Source organism: Coenobita brevimanus, chromosome 40, assembly GCF_032717465.1.
Source record: "Coenobita brevimanus isolate Jiangsu-jjx chromosome 40, ASM3271746v2, whole genome shotgun sequence".
Taxonomy (NCBI): Eukaryota; Metazoa; Arthropoda; class Malacostraca; order Decapoda; family Coenobitidae; genus Coenobita; species Coenobita brevimanus.
In genome coordinates this window covers 2,437,637-2,453,980 of record NC_136993.1, presented here as the reverse complement: position 1 = coordinate 2,453,980, position 16,344 = coordinate 2,437,637, and the positions used below count along the sequence as shown (strand labels likewise).

Sequence of the window (16,344 nt, the reverse complement as noted above, 5' to 3'; positions counted from 1 at the left end):
CAAACTCACAGGCAATAAGAACATAATGATAGGCTGCTAAAATCAAGGGGAAAAAATCTTGGGCTTTGAGCCTGACGAGTTGATTTGGTTAAAGAAAAAAAAAAAAGCAAAAACTGGAGGCTGTTCACCTAGTTAGCATCTCTCTCTCTCGCTGGTCTGTGTGTGTGTGTGTGTGTGTGTGTGTGTGTGTGTGTGTGTGTGTGTGTGTGTGTGTGTGTGTGTGTGTGTGTGTGTGTGTGAGAGAGAGAGAGAGAGAGAGAGAAAGAAAGAGAGAGAATGGATGTGAGAGGGAGGGGAGAGACAAGAAGGACTAAGCAGATGGAAAATAAGAATAAGAGTAAGATGATACATTATGAGTTGGTAAAGTAAGCCGTGAGTGATAAGTATGGAATTAAGCTGTAAGAAAGAGAGTAAGCTGTAAGGCAGTTAGGTAAAAGCATTATTATAACCTGTACCGTAGGAGTAAGCTGTAAGAGTGAGGTAAGTTGTGAGGGCAAGGTGTGAGAAAGGGAGTAAAATGAGGGTAAGCTGTAAGGATAAGCGTAAGGAGTAAGCTGTAAAAATGGACGTAAGGTGAGAGTAAGCTGTAAGACTGAGAGTAAGACGAGAGTAAGCTATAAGAATGAGAGTAAGGTGAGAATAAGTTGTAATAATGTGGGTAAGGAAAGAGTAAGCTGTAAGAATGAGAGTAAGGAAAGAGTAAGCTGTAAGGATGAGCGTAAGGTGTAAGACTAAGCTTTATTATAATCTGTACCGCTGAAGTAAGCTGTAAGAGTGAGGTAAGTTGTGAGGGCAAGGTGTGGGAGTTGAGAGGCTGGGAGAGGAAGACAAACGAGAGACGATCTGCATAATAATTCACACACTGGACGATGAGCAAGTGTTTGAGGCACTGGACTTAGGAAATACTCAACTACCTTTTTCTTGCTAGCGTAATTCTGTATAAAGCTTGTTAGTGTATTTCTGTATAAAGCTTGTTAGTGTATTTCTGTGTAAAGCTTGTTAGTGTATCTCTATAAACTTGTTAAAGAGAGAGAGAGAAACGAGAATTTTACTATGGAATATTTTCATGTTTCGCTATTGAGTTTTTTTTTCCCTTTCCTATAAGCTTATTAATATCGTCTGTTGAGCAAGAATATTATGGTACAGATGGAATATTACAGATTGAGAGGGAAGCCAAGAATGAGATGGAGGGATGGAGAGGTATATGAGAGGGGTGTGTGTCTGGAAGCAGGGCAGTGATAATCATATGGAAAAAGATAACAGAGAGCCAAATTCAAGATCCGTTCACTTCAAGACGCCTGGACACACTGCGTTTGAAAGACTGGAGGTCATGGGCAGTAGGAAATACAGACAGAGGGAGACAGTTCCGGAGTTGACCTATTTACCGCTTCAAAAGAAATCTCCCTACGTGTCAGGAAGTGGGTTGGTGGAGGGTTAGTGCCCCTCCCCGTTAAACAACTAACTCAAAGTCAAATGGCCACCCCTTACGGGATTATGGTGTCTGGCAGCAGTAGTATATAGAATAGAAAGAAATCTCCCACAGACAGAGGGAGACAGTTCCGGAGTTGACCTATTTACCGCTTCAAAAGAAATCTCCCTCAGGCTGAATAGAAATTACCTGGCATCATCAAGACATTACAGTATGTCATCGAAGTGGAGGAGTTACCTGTGTGATGGTGCCAATCTTACAGGTGAAAGATAAAGGTGGAAAAGAATACCTGGCCGACAATGCATCCTACACTTGATATTCCATGATTAAAAAAAAAAAAAAAAAAAAAAAAATCCATGAAAAAAAAAATCACCTATTGGAGATTTCAACATATGCACTCATGGCACATAACGCTCACTCCCACAAGCGCCGTAACCCACTAAACCACCGTAACCCACTAAACCACCAGGCGTCAAGTAAAAAGGTTCCGCAGTGTGTAGGGTTCGAACGTAGGCTCTCAAGGCACAGGTCCCCCACTCCAATAAGCACCGCAACTCACCAGACCACCAGGCACCGAGTAAAAATGGTTCGCAGTGAGTAGGATTCGAACCTACGCGGGAAGATCCCATCTGATTTCTAGTCAGACGCCTTAACCACTCGGCCATCACTGCTCTGCCTCTTCCTGCACGCGCTCCAGTCTTTGGCCTATATTTTCGTCCCCTAACATATTTTTTTTTTTCCCATGTGATTTATTTTGGTTATTACACCTTGCTGTCTTTATGCTGTATATAAATTCTTCTAATATCGCCGATCTCTGCTCCGCCTGTACATCCACGCGCTCCAGTCTGATCTACATTCTCGTCCCTAGCATCTTCCCAGCGCGATTTATTTATTACACTTTACTGTCCTCCTCTGCTTTATATATATATATTTTTTTTTGCCTTGTATAAATTCCTCTGCTTTGTATAAATTCCTCTTATCGCCAAAGTCTGTACAACTAACGTTTATAACGAAATTTGTCATCCATATCCAAAATTAATCGGTAAGGAAGAGGTGTTAGGGAGCTTCTTTACCCGCTGAAAACACGAGCCTTTGACCCCTTCTGCCGGAGAACGTCATTTTTTGTCCCTATTTCCTGCCGATTATTGTTCAGTTCGACATATATATACCGAACTGAAGGGGTTACATCCAACCTTCACTAACCCCTTCACTCTCCTAACGTACATAACTTCTATATTAATGGATAATATACTGTACACTGTTCCTTCATCATCACCACTGTCACCCTATTTCCTACTGTGTTAATTAAATAGCACGTAATCACCACCAATTTCACACACACACACACACACACACACACACACACACTCACTAACATCTCCGCAGTCAAGTAGGAGGAATGTCAGTTTTAGTTGAAATTATAAAGAAAGTGAGTAATACACACACACACACACACACACACGCACACACACACACACACACACACACACAGCAAACCAAGCAACCGTGTATGAAGCAACCATAAAGGGAACGTGTGAAAGCGGAGGAGAAATGAAGAATAAGTAACAGGAAAAGTATACTAGGAAACTCAACAATGGCGACTTGTAAACTGTATTCCTCTTACTCCTAGACTTCCTTCTTACTTCTGTATTTCCTTCTAACTTCTAATTTCCTCCTTATTTCTAGATTTCTTTCTTATTTCTTACGGTACTTCTAGATTTCCTTCTTACCTCTAGATTTCATACTGCTTAAGGGAGAGTTTACATATGTTACAGCAAAGATATATATAGACCCAGTGAGTATGATACAGTCCACCACCATCACCATACTGTATTTCCTTACGTCTTATTTAACTGGCACGTCATCACTACCACCACCACCACCACCACCACCATTAATATCACCTCCACCACCAGCACCCTATTGCCTTATGTGTTACTAGCGCGCCATCACAACCACCACCCTATTTCCTACTGTTCCTTAAGTAGCACCTCGTCATCTGTACATCACTATCATCACCACCAACACCATCACCCTATTCCCTAATGTGTTACTTAAGTACCACGTCACCATCACCACCACCACCCTATTTCCTACCGTCCTTATTTCACTCAATCGGATTACAATCAATCTACCTTAATTCAGTTTAGGAGGGATCGCTACTAGTGAAGGAATTAATAATGGGTCTATCTAAACTGGCCAGATCGAAAAACCTTCCTATCTATCTATCTATCTATTGCCAGACGCTTTAATCCCGTAAAGGGTGGCCACAAACAAATCGCCTCCATGTCGCCCTGTCCCCCAGCTCACACTCCCCTCTCTCATATACCTCTCCACTCCATCCCTCCATCTCATCCTTGGCCTCCCCCCTACCTCTCATAAAAAATAATAATAAAACAAAATGTAAAAAGTCATTATCCTTTTTATTTTGCCCCGTCAGCGGCGTAGGGGTCCAGGGCTAGGCTGTCTAGTTATAACATTTAAGGCTTGTGACCAGCCTCGTTCATCCCTGAGAGGCACGATGATCATGAACTCCCTCGGAGGTTAACTTTTACGAGTCACATTCACTTGGAGAATTAAAAGGACCACAAAATCATGCCAGAAGCAAACAAGACAAGGACTAGGAAGACAGTAAGACAACGGCCACGAGAGGAAACACAAGGCGAGACATGGAGAGAGCGAAAGAACGACAACACTTCACCAAAAAGACAAATCACAAAAATAATTATAGCCTCGTGAACTAATAAAAAGCAGAATATGTAACAGGACGAACGACCCGTAAAAGTCAGTGAAAATAACGCAAAATCTGGGGGGGGGGGGAAGGAAGATCTAGATTAAGTACGACAGTAAGAAATCACAAAGGAGTAACAGCAGTGAAGAGAGAGAGAGAGAGAGAGAGAGAGAGAGAGAGAGAGAGAGAGAGAGAAGAAAGCAAGGTAAAATAATCATGAACAAAAACATCACCGTAAAGAAAAGAGTACAGAAACACCTTTCACGAAAAAATACTCCCCAAGGAATAATAATAACAATAACAATAATAATAATAATAATAATAATAACCTGAGGGCTAATACAAAAAAAGGCAGACCATGTACCAGAGTATGAACGAACCGTAAAAGGTCAGTGAAAATAACGTAACGCCATAACGAAAAAATAAAGATAAAAAATATATATATAAGCTCCTGCGAACATGATACGGAGAATTTTTACACAGGTGACACGACAGGTTTTTTTCATTATTAAAAAAATATAAATATAAAAATATCTAAGTTTAAGACTAAATTATCGCCTTCATTACGAGGTTAAGCTGAATAAAAGGAAAGAATGTAACGACATAAAAAGCAATAATAATAATAATAATAGTAGTAGTAATAATAATCTCATCCCCAATAATAATAATAATAATAATAATGATAATAATAATAATAATAATAATAGTCTCCTCTGAACATGGTACGAAGAAACTTGTAATGGCCACACGAACTCCTTATACACACCAAAGCTAAATACAAGTAATGCTTATAGAAAATTACCCCCTTCACTACCAGGTGTCCCTACGCTGAATAAAATCGCTGGGGGATAGGTAGACAGACGCTAGAAAAGGTCACCTGCGAATACCTGTAATTGATGTACACTAATTAACCTCTAACATAAGAAAATTACCCCCATCATTACGAGGTGTCCCTAAGCTAAAATCGATAAACAGACGGAAGCTAAAAAGGCACCTGTGAATACTTGTAATTAATGGAGACTACTTAATCTGTAACATGTTAGACCTGTAATTACCTTAACAAAATAGGAGGAAACAGAAACAGGTCAACAAGACTTCAAACTGAACAAAATCGAAGGAAAAAAATTCTATCTATCTATAGCCAGACGACATAATCGCCTCCATGTCGTCCAATCTCCCGAAACTTAGCTGCCTTCCTCCAGCTCACATCCCCCTATCTCATACACCTCTCCACTCCATCCCTGCACCTCATCCTCGGTCCCTCCCCCTCCCGCTCCCCGATACATCTCACTCGCATACTCTCCTCGTTAGTCCCTCATACCCTCCATCCTCTCCTTAAATCAACAGAAAAATTAATGAGCACTGAACTAAACAGAATCGCTAAGAAGATGGAAGAAATCGACAGGAAAAATAATGAGTATTTTATTGAGGAAATTAACTCCCTGAGCGTCAATCACACTCCATTATTATATCCCTGTTAACGTTAAAAATATACTGAGGTGGTTTGGCCATGTGGAGAGGGTGGAGTGTGAGAGACTAACGGGGAGGAGGAGGAAAGAACAGTAGGCAGGCTTGTGTTTATATCTCCCTTACACTCTATCCACCTCACAATTCCTCCCCCCCCTACACAGTCACCCCCCTCCCCACCCCAATCGTTCACACCTCCCTCATTCAACCTAACAACCACTCCCCTCTCAATCCCTCTCCAACTACTCCCCTCTTTCATCCCCAACCCCTTCTCCTTCCAACCCCTCCACCTCTCAAGCTCCTCATCCCCTCCCATATAACCCTCTCCACCCCATAACCCACAACCCCTCTCTGCTTTCACTCCCTTAACCCTTACCCTATCATCTCCCTCCCCACCACTCCCAATACCCCCCTCTATCCTGCTCCTAACCCCCAACTCCAAGCAAACAACCCCCCTTCCCTCCACCCCATATCCCTCAACCCCACTCCCTATCTAGTCCCTTCACTGTTCCCCTCTTTTATCTCCAACCCTCCCATCTTCCAATAACCCCCCGTCTATCCTGCTCCTGACCCTTTCCCTTCTTAACCCCCAATCCAATGAACAACCCCAATACCCCAAGCCCCCTCCCCTCCACCCCATATCCCTCAAACCCTCTCCCTATCTACAGTAGTCCCTTCATCTCCCCTTTCATCTCCAACCCTCCCATCTTCCAAATACCCCCCGTCTATCCTGCTCCTAACCCCCTCCCCTCTCAACCCCCATTCCTATGCTAACAACCCACCTGCTTTTAGTAACTTAACTCTTCCTTTCCCTCCCTCTCCATCCCCAACACCCCCTCCCTCTGTCCTGCTCCTAACCCCTTCCCCTCTTAACCCCCAACCCTATGCTAACCCACCTACCTCGAGTAACTGAACCCTTCCTTCCCCTCCATCCCCAACACCCCCCCCTCCCTTTATCCTGCTCCCAACCCCTCCCACTCCTAATCCCTCTACCCCCTGCCCCCTCCCCTCCAATGCATGACTCTCCCCATGAATTACAACACGAAAAACTAGTCCGCCAATGAGAGGGCCGTAAATCGGACCAGTGGGGCTTTAACGAATGCATGGAAAAAGAGGGTCATGTGTAAAAATAGACTCAAATCAACTCTGTCTCAATGGATGACTTTTTTTTTTTTTTGGAGAGAGAGAGAGAGAGAGAGAGAGAGAGAGAGAGAAAGAGTACTAACAGAAATCCGTGACCACAACTTAAGACCGGACCCCCTACTGACAGGACCGTAAAGTCTATGTAGTAGTCTCTCCCTCTCTCTTTCTCTCTCACCCTTACTTTTCATTTTTTTGTCCTCCCTTCCTTCTCTCACAACTCCCTTCTATACCCCTTTCCTTATTCATTCCCTTTTCCCCCCTCTAATAATCTCCCCTCCTTCCTAAATTATTCTAACCTTCCTTCTCATCCCATTTCTTTCCTCTCCCTTCTCTTTTCCATCTTCTTTTCAATTCTTTGCCTTCCTCACGCTTCTTTCTCCTTCCTTTGCTCAATTTTTCCTTTCCACTCGCCTATTCCTGCGTTCCTTCTCCCTCTCCCATTTCCCCATCCTTCCTCCTCCTTTCCACCTTCCTCTACTCTCTCTTCCCCCTCTCCTCACCCTTCTTTTCCCCTCCTCCTCCCCCTACCCTCTACTCCTACCTCTTCCCTTTCCTTTTCCCTCTTCCCCCTCCTCCTTCCCTCTTCTGTTTCTCCCTCCTCACCTTTTTTGTCCCCCTCTTCGACCTCGCCACCTTCTTCTCTCCTCTTACTCTTCCGTTTCCTCCTTCCTCTCCCTCCATCCTTCAGAAGCGATGTTCCTCTTTCTTCTCCTCCTCCTTCCCTCTCCACCTTCTTTCCCCTCTCTCCTCTTTTCTCTTCCCCTTCCTCGTTCTTCTTCCCTTTTATCTCTCCTCATGTCCACACTATTTTCTCCACCTTTCCTCGATTCTTCCCTCATGTTCCTATTCTCCATTTTCCCTTCACTTCGTCCTCCTCCTCTCTTCCTCAAGATTCATTATTTTTCCTCTTCGTCCTATTCACCTTCCTTCTCCCTCTTCCTGTTCCTCCCCTCTCCTCCTCTATCATCTGTTCCTTCCTCCTCCTCCATCATCATCTCTTCCTTCCTTCCTTCCTCTTCCTCCTCCATCATTTCTTCCTTCCTCCTCCTCCTCTATCACCTATTCCTTCCTCCTCCTCCATCATCTTTTCCTTCCTCCTCCTCCTCCATCATCTCTTCCTTCCCTCTCCTCCTCTACCATCCCTTCCTCCTCCTCCATCTCTTCCTCCCTCATCATCTCCTCCTTCCTCCTCCTCCTGGCCTCCTCACGAACCAATGCTCCTCCCGACTCCTTTCAAAATCCTCCCACCATCGTAGCTCTCTCAGACATATTTTCTCTACGATTTTTTTCCTCCCTCCCTCCCTCCGACTTCTCCACTGGCTCTCTCTCTCTCTCTCTCTCTCTCTCTCTCTCTCTCTCTCTCAATGTGATTATGTCTATGTTTATCTATCTGAAGTTATACCTACCTACCTACCTCTCCAAATATATACCTCACTACTACCATCCATAAATCTACCTACGTACCTACCTAACTATCCACATATCTACCTATGTACCTACCTACCTATCCATATATCTACCTACGTACCTACCTAACTTCCCACTTATCTACTTACATACGCTCCCTCCTACCTACCAACCTGTCACCTTTCATTCATCCTCCCTCTCTCCCTCCCTCCCTCTCTCTTTCTCTCTCTTGTCTTCTTTCTTTTCTTTATTTCTTCTTTTTCTTCATTTTGCTTCCCCTTTTCCCTCCTCATCTTCCTCCTTTCAGTCTATTCTTCGTACTTTCTTCCCTCTTCCCTTCTCTACTTCAGCTTTCTTTTTCCCTCCCGTTTCTTCCTCCATCTCTCCATCTTCTCCTCCCTCCCACCCTCCTTCCTTCTCTATACGTCTGCCTTTAAGATGTGGTCACGGATTTCAACTAGTATTTTCTTGACAGTTTCTCTCCCTCTCTCCAATTCTCTCCTCTCTCAATTTTTTATCCCCCCCCCTCTCTCTCTCTCTCCTTTCTTTCCATCTCTCCACTCACCCTTTCCTTCTCTCCCTCCCCTTCTCTGCTCTCTCCTTTCCTCTCACCCTTTTATTCCTTCTCTCCTTTTCTCTCCTCTCTTCCTTTCCTTCTCTCCTTTTCTCTCCTCTCTTCCTTTCCTTCTCTCTTTTTCTCTCCACCCACCCTATCCTTCTCTTCCTCCCTTTTTCCTCCACCCCTTCCCTCCCACTCTCTCCTCTCCACTCACCCTTTCATTCTCTACCTCCTTTTCCTCTTTCTCACTTTCTTCCCCTCCCTTTCTCCTCTCTCCTCCACACTCACCCTTTCATTCTCTTCTTTTTTTCTCCTCCCTTTCTCTTCACTCCCCCTCTTCCCTTCTCTCCTTTCACTCTTTACTTCTCTTCCTCCCTTTCTCTTCCCTCCCCTTCTATCCATTCACCCTTTACTTATCTTCCTCCCTATCTCTTCCCTCCTCTTCTTCCCACTCACCCTTTCCCTCTCTCCCTTTCTCTTCTCTCCCCTCCTCTTCCTTTCTCTCCACTCACTCTTTCCTTCTCTTCCTCCCCTTCTCTCCTCTCTCACTTTCTTCCCTTCCCTTAACATCTTAAGTTCAAAATGTGTCTCCCGCGAAATAAGACAAAATATAACGTCTTTGCTCTTTATTACAATTTACTCTATTTTTACTCTATCTTTACTCTATTCACTTCAACTTGGTCAAAATGCTTACCGGGTGGCTATAGTAAGAGATTACCACTGGAGTATGGTGCTAGTCACGAAGAAGTGCAATGGAAAGCTTGGAGGGATCGGCGACTTGAACAGGTAACAGTGGCAAACTTGCTCTCTAACTGGAGTGAGAGAGAGAGAGAGAGAGAGAGAGAGAGAGAGAGAGAGAGAGAGAGAGAGAGAGAGAGAGAGAGAGAGAGAGAGAGAGAGAGAGAGAGAGAAAATTGGGATGGAGGAAAGTCTGTCTTGATATACCGGATCCCAGCAAGCGAAGGAGGGAGACAGGAGACAGGGAGGGGAATAAAGGGGAGGAGAGGAGGGGGTAAGAGGGGAGGAGAGGGAAGGTGTTGAATGGAGTGAAGGGAAGGGAGTATGGGGGTCGGGGAGAGAGGACGGGGGTAAGGGGATGGAAGAGGGAGTTTGCAGGTAAGTGGGAAGGGGGTGGGACTAAGGAAGGGGAAGGGAATAAGGGGGAGGTAGTAAGGGGGTAGGGGAGGAAGTAATGGGGGAGGGGAGGAAGTAAGGGGGGTTGGGGAGGAAGTAAAGGGGTAGGGGGAAGAAGCAAGGGGCTGGAGGAGGGAGTCAAGAGGAGGAGGGGGAGGAAACAGAGTGGAAAGGGAAGAGGAAAGGAGTAAGGGGGTATGGGGAAGGAGTAAGGGGGTAAGGGGAAGGAGCAAAGGGGGAGGGGGAGGTGAATGAAGCAAGGGGCTGGAGGAGGGAGTTAAGGGGTGGAGGGGGAGGAGGCAAGAGAGGTGAAGAAGACGAAGAAGAGCAAAAACTGAACACTAAAATATTACCCTTTTACGTGGTCCTGAATAACGCAGGCTGGAAATTTCTATATATAGTCACAGGCTTCCTATTTTTTTTCCCTTATTTTTCTTCCTCTTTCCTTATACCTTTCCCATGTTGCGTTTCTCCTCCTCCCTTCCTTTTTTTCAGGTTCTTCCCCCCCCCCTTCTCTCTCTCTCTCGCTCACACACACACACACAAACACGACTTTCCTCTCATCCTTCTAACATTGCATTTACTCCTGCTTACTTCAATTCAGGTGTCTTTTAACTCATTCTCTCTCTCTCTCTCTCTCTCTCTCTTTCACACACACACACACACACACACACACACACACACACACACACAAAATCCTCAATCATCTTTTACATTGCACTTATTCCGGTCTTTATCTCAGCTCTCTCCCTCCCCCCCCTTTCTCTCTCTCTCTCAACATTTTCCTTCGTACCTGGTGGTGCATAACGTAAGCAGGAATTTCTATATATAGTTACTGGCTTCAAATTTTTCCATTCATTTTTCTCCCTCCTTCGTCCCAACTTTTCTGAGTCGAAATATATCTCAGAAGTTTATCTCTAGTTATTTTGGTGCTCGTCTCGCTGGCTTCGCTCTCTCTCTCTCTCTCTCTCTCATCCTCTTTTTTTCTATATTCTGCATTTATCTATGTCCTCTTCGGTTCACATGGCTCTCTCTCTCTCTCTCGCTCTCTCTATCCTCTTTTTTCTAATACTGCATTTATTTATGTCCTCTTCAGTTCACAAGTCTCTCTCTCTCTCTCTCTCTCTCTCTCTCTCCCTAATTCTTTATTCTTTTCTTTTTTTTAATATTCCACTTATTTGTGTTCTCTTCGGTTCACTTGTCTCTCTCTCTCTCTCTCTCTCACACACACACACATTTTCCCTTCGTATTTGGTGATGCATAACGCAATCTGGGAATTCCATACATAGGGCGACGCTCGGTCACTGAACAGGATTTATTATTTTTTATTTATTTAAACTTCCATCTTATTTTTCTCATTCCCCCCCCATAAGGATTTTGATACAGGTCTGAGTGATCTGTGCAACTACTGTCTATTCTTACCTACCTAGGAATGACTGACATGGTATTTAAGCTGTTATTTTTTTTTTAATGGTGAAAGAGGTATTGTTAAAGGATATACAAGAAAATAATGCCATCGAATAAAAACCCAGGGTCTGCGTGATGTGTAACTGTTGCATATTCTTATCAATACAGGAATGATTGACTTTGGTATTTAAGTCTTTTTTGTTTTTAGTTGTGAAAGGGGTACTGAGAAGAATATATGGAAAATAATATCATCAAAGAAAAATCCAGGGTCTGTATGATGTGTAACTAATGTATATTCTTATCTACAAAGGAATGATTGACTTGGTATTCATTTATTCATTTACTGATTTTTTTGCGTGGTGAAAGGAGTTTTGGAAGAAAATATAAAACGGAAAATACGACTGAATACAAATGAAGGGTTTGTATGATCTGTGTAACTATTGCATATTCTTCTCTACAAAGGAATGATTGACTTGGTATTTAATTCTTTTTAATGGTGAAAGTCGTGTGGGGAAAAAATATAAAGAAGAAAATAATACCACTGAATAAAGAACGCAGGGTCTGTATGATCTGTGTAACTGACGTATACTCTTACCTACGTAACAGTGACTGACCTGGTACGGTATCTAAAGGCGACATTTTCAATACACTGTATATAATGCATGAGGTATTGGGAAGAATAAAAATGACTGACTTTGTATATAAGGTGTTTTTATTATTATTATTATTATTATGGTGAAAGCGGTACTGGGATGAAAAAGTATATATATAAATTGAATTCTTAAGACCTTTTCTATAACCCATGATATTTAAACAGACTGTATATCCAGCAGAACAGCAACTCTGCTAACTCCACTCAACCGGGACCTCTCTCTCTCTCTCTGACATTTCAACATACGTCTACAAGAACTGCGGTACTATCTCCATTCAACCGTAACCTGCTCTCTCTCTCTCTCTCACACACACACACACACACACACACACACACACACATACACACACACACAAAATCAGGCACGTCTTCCATAGCTTACATCATTACAATTATATACCGGTACAATCTTGAGGGAGAGAGAGAGAGAGAGAGAGAGAGAGAGAGAGAGAGAAACATCATGACCCCTGCTGACATTCTGCACCTCAATCAGCTGACGATCTGCAGCGAAGGGGAGAGAAATTCACAGGACGATAATAAGGAGTTCTGTTTATCTGAGGAAAATGCACGAAAACAGATGTGCACATTGCCACTCCTCGCACGCACACGCCATTCTGTTCGCACCACTGGATACTCCTCTGCACGCACACGAGTACACGGGTGCATAGTCTTGTTTACTTACACACGCACAGGAACACAAGAGTACACCTTTCTCTAAAATACACACACACACACACACACCCTCCTACTCCCTCTTCATAATTTCCCTAAGCCCTTCACACACACACACCCTCCTACTCCCTCTTTCCCAAAGCCCTCTACACACACACACACACACACACACACACACACACACATGCTTTCCTACGGTAACAAATCCCCAAGTTAAAAATAAAAAATCCTTATTCCATTTTTATATAGGTGGTGTAACCATTATTAACCTAATTCGAAAAATCTATCAAGAGGCGAAAAAATATATTTTTGTCAAGAATTAAAGAGAAAAGTGCAATTTAATTTGAGGAGGCGTAGGCTATAATCTCTATTGATCAGAAGTCTAATATTAAACATAATCTAAAGACAGGAAAAAATAGTCACTGTCATCCTTTATAGATGAAGGTAATGTAAAGCAATATTCATCCCCCCCTAGCAATATTCAGTCCCCTCCTAGCAATATTCAGTCCCTCCTAATCGAAAAACCTCCCCAAAAATGCCTAAATACACCTAAAGATACCAAGACTAAATTTAAGATAGGACGGAAGGGTTAATACAGGTGTGCCGGGCGACAGGTAAGCTCCACTCCGTCACCTGTTTAGAAAGTGGTATATATTGGAAGTATGTCTGGGTTTATTAGAGAGAGAGAGAGAGAGAGAGAGAGAGAGAGAGAGAGAGAGAGAGAGAGAGATCGGTTCTTATTACGGAGTCGACCTTAATAATATTATAGTCTTTCTTGTTAAGGGTGCGTTGTGATGGGCTTGACCTTATGGGATTGTGTGTGTGTGTGTGTGTGTGTGTGTGTGTGTGTGTGTGTGTGGTGGAGGTTTATAAGGGTGACCTGGGTGTGACATCCACTAAATGACTCTCTCTCTCTCTCTCTCTCTCTCTCTCTCTCACACACACACACACACACACACACACACACACAAAATTTAATTCAGCAAACAAAAAAATTTCCTTAAACCTGTACACTCCCCAATTTAGAAGGCTCCCAAACACATCTTCCTAGGCGAATTAGTTTGCTATTTACTCCATACTATCCTCTTGTGACAAGCCAATCACATACCACCTTTTCAGCATAAACGTACAAATTTATATTAACCAGCCGAACCCCAAAATAAATCGCTATGGAGGAGGTGCTAGGGAGCTTCCTTAACCGACGAGAATACGTACCCTTAGCACTAACTCACCTAAAAAAAATATATATATATTCGTTTCCCAAAATATGCGGTACCGTGGACACTGATATCGACCCAAGTCCTCACGATAGATAACGAGTGAGCGATAGATAATGAAACAGTGAGCGATAGATAACGAAACAGCGAGCGATAGATAACGAAACAGTGAGCGATAGATAACGAAACAGTGAGCGATAGATAATGAAACAGTGAGCGATAGACAATGAAACAGTGAGCGATAGATAACGAAACAGTGAGCGATAGATAACGAAACAGTGAGCGATAGATAACGAAACAGTGAGCGATAGATAATGAAACAGTGAGCGATAGATAACGAAAGTGAGCGATAGATAACGAAACAGTGAGCGATAGATAACGAAACAGTGAGCGATAGATAACGAAACAGTGAGCGACAGATAACGAAACAGTGAGTGATAGATAACGAAACAGTGAGCGATAGATAACGAAACAGTGAGCGATGACATTTGAGGCTCCGTAAGGCGATCTCTGGAGCCCGCCAGACTTTCCGAAGCTCCGTGTAAGAGTTCCATAATTGTTCGACCAAAGGATGGGTGTTATTCCCAGACGCCACTGCACAAAGAGTTTTCTCGATCATTAGAGGGCTTAGTGAGAGCACTGGAGAGTCTCAGGGTCTTATGCTTGCTCTCCACTGATATTTCTCTCTCTCTCTCTCTCTCTCTCACTTCCCCCCCCCTTTTTTTTTCTTACTCTCCCCTGATTTTTTCTCTCTCTCACTCTCCTTTTTTTTCTCTCACTCACTCTCCCCTGATATTTTTTTTTTCTCTCTCACTCTCCCCCTTTTTTTTCTCTCACTCACTCTCTCCTGATATTTTTTTTTTTCTCTCACTCTCCCTTTTTTCTCTCATTCTCTCTCCTATTTTTTTTTTTTCTCTCACTCACTCCCCCCTGATATTTTTTTTCTCTCTCATTCTCCCCTTTTTTTTTTCTCTCTCACTCACTCTCCCCTGATATTTTTTTTCTCTCTCTCATTCTCCCTTTTATTTTCCCTCTCTCACTCTCCCCTAATTTTTTTTCTCATGAAGTGGAAGTGAAAAAATTTAAAAAAATCCATACACCAGACAACAGGTGTCCTCCATTAAAAAAAAAAATAAAAAAAAATAATAATAACAGTAGGAAGGGGAAAAAAATTAATCCATAACCAAATTACAGGTGTCATCCATTCATAAAAAAAATCTGTAACAGCTGGGCTTTGGAATAAAATAAATAAAAGAGTTGTCTCGGGCATAAGGGAGTTAATGACCTTTATACTTTCTCCATGATAATTAACAAATTAAACATGCTCCTTTAATGCCATCAACTCATTTACCGGTTTTAATTAGAGTAGACTTTCATGGTAATAGTAAAAAAAAAGAAAAAAGAAAAGAGAGAGAGAGAGAGAGAGAGAGAGAGAGAGAGAATTTGCACCACACACACACACACACACAATGAGAGAGAGAGAGAGAGAGAATTTGCAGGGTAATTGTTAAAACTCCTACACACACACACACACACACACACACACACAATGAATACACGTTGCTACTCAATTCAGCCTATGTGCCCATTAACCTTGTAAATGACCTGGCGTGAACAAGGCACTGGCCCATTACAAAGCTTTACTGCCGCTCTGTTATACCCAATTACGAGACCTATTTTAACGCCAACACTAACGCCACCCAATTTTTCTCCCTATTACAACACTTATTTTAACGCCATCAGTAACGCGACCTAGCCCTATTACAACACTGATTCTAACACCAACACTAACCCGACCCAATTTTTCTCCCTATTACAACACTGATTTTAACGCCAACACTAACGCGACTCAGCCCTATTACAACACTGATTCTAACACCAACACTAACGCGACCCAATTTTTCTCCCTATTACATCACTGATTTTAACGCCAACACTAACGCGACTCAGCCCTATTACAACACTGATTCTAACACCAACACTAACGCGACCCAATTTTTCTCCCTATTACAACACTTAACACAAACAGTAACGCGACCCAGCCCTATTACAACACTGATTCTAACACCAACACTAACGCGACCCAATTCTTCTCCCTATTACAACACTTACACCAACAGTAACGCGATCCAGTCCTATTCCAACACCTATTTTAACACCAACACAAACGCGACCCAATTTTTCTCCCAACCACCACGCACCTTTACTCATTAGGATTTATTTACCGAGCTTAAAGGCGTTTATAATCTTCACTTTTTACTGAAGACGTTCTTCGTACCATCAGACGATCTTGTACACCTTAGAGGGAACCAGTAAGCTCACTCACTCATCAATCAAGCCCTAGGAATCTTTATCTTTTCAATCCTAACCATCTGTACATCACAAGCCTAACCATCTGTACAAGCCTAACCATCTGTACATCACAAGCCTAACCATCTGTACAAGCCTAACCATCTGTACATCACAAGCCTAACCATCTGTACAAGCCTAACCATTTGCACATCACACGCGTAACCATCTGCACAT

At 42.9% G+C, this 16,344-nt stretch overlaps 1 non-coding gene across 1 annotated transcript; it reads right to left on the bottom strand.

Annotated features, from left to right (window-relative positions):
- Positions 1-2,018: 2,018 nt before the first annotated feature.
- On the bottom strand, positions 2,019-2,100 carry TRNAS-AGA (transfer RNA serine (anticodon AGA)). The gene has a single exon. It is a non-coding gene; the product is annotated as a tRNA-Ser (tRNA).
- Positions 2,101-16,344: the final 14,244 nt, after the last annotated feature.